The sequence below is a fragment of the Aplysia californica genome, unplaced genomic scaffold (genome assembly GCF_000002075.1).
Source record: "Aplysia californica isolate F4 #8 unplaced genomic scaffold, AplCal3.0 scaffold00084, whole genome shotgun sequence".
Classification (NCBI taxonomy): domain Eukaryota; kingdom Metazoa; phylum Mollusca; class Gastropoda; order Aplysiida; family Aplysiidae; genus Aplysia; species Aplysia californica.
In genome coordinates this window covers 1,120,255-1,121,361 of record NW_004797354.1, presented here as the reverse complement: position 1 = coordinate 1,121,361, position 1,107 = coordinate 1,120,255, and the positions used below count along the sequence as shown (strand labels likewise).

Sequence of the window (1,107 nt, the reverse complement as noted above, 5' to 3'; positions counted from 1 at the left end):
CACACACACACACACACACAAACACACACACACACACACACATACAAAACGAATCACTTCATACTAACTGAGAAAACGCAATATAAGCTCGGTGCGAAGAAATCACACCGTCTCTTATACACTATACCTTAAATCAAATTATAGGCTCCCAGCAGGACCTGTTCGCTATTCCTCGGTAGAAGTTTCCTTCTTCAACTTCTGTTTAGCCTGCTTCATAAACCTCTATCGTAATATCTTGGCCCTCGCACTGTGACGTAATCCTGGTACACAATGCTTAAAGCACACTGCCGTTTAACTTTATTTAATAACCAAGGGAAGATCAAAGAGGGAAAGGACGCGCGCCCTACTATATAGTCAGACTGGAGTTTTGCTCTTCATTATCGCGCCAACTAGCGTTGAGAAGTTTTATTGAAATCGAAGTACGGCGGCCAATTCAGTGCCCTATATGAGTTTAATATAATTCAAGTCTATAAACCTTTTGACTCTTTACATAACATGTTCTATTTTTTATGACACTGATTTTTTGCCCCCTCAATTAAAAAAGAAACAAAAGTGAGACCATCCGAAACAAACAAACATGCAAAATGAACCAACATTTTAATTCTGAAATGTTTTTCAAATCCGTTCTGCTTTTACAAACAGTTAAACTGGAAGATAACGGAACCTGTAATGGCAGCAATTATCACATGCTGAAAGCAACAAGATTACCAGAAGAACGATAACCAGCGTGTCGCAAAAAGCTTAAAAGTAGTTATTAATAAACTCTTTGATCGTGTTTCGTTTTTAGTGTCTAGTTATATAATTCTAGTGTTGTCGCTTCTCTTCGCTCCGGACAGCCAAGCAAGAGGAAAGAACGACTAAAGTTCACAGTGAAGGCACCGCCCACCTTACAGGAGGCGAGGGAGACCAAGAGAAGGAAGGGCCCACCTAAAGTTCGACTACTGTAAGTACATTTGTTTGTGTGTATGTGTGTGTATATATGTGTGTGTATCTAGGCGATCATAAATCGGATTATATGACCGTCTAGGTGTGAAAGTATCAATATGCGTGTATGTGCATGTGTGTGTTCGGGGGGTGGGGTGAGAGAGAAAGAGAGAGAGAGAGAGA

At 40.4% G+C, this 1,107-nt stretch overlaps 1 protein-coding gene across 1 annotated transcript in view; it reads left to right on the top strand.

Annotated features, from left to right (window-relative positions):
• Positions 1–836: 836 nt before the first annotated feature.
• Positions 837–1,107, top strand: part of LOC101855241 — a gene marked incomplete at its 5' end in the record, with an annotated part of 17,942 nt that continues 17,671 nt past the window's right edge. Inside the window, 1 exon segment of the mRNA XM_013080396.1 lies at positions 837–943.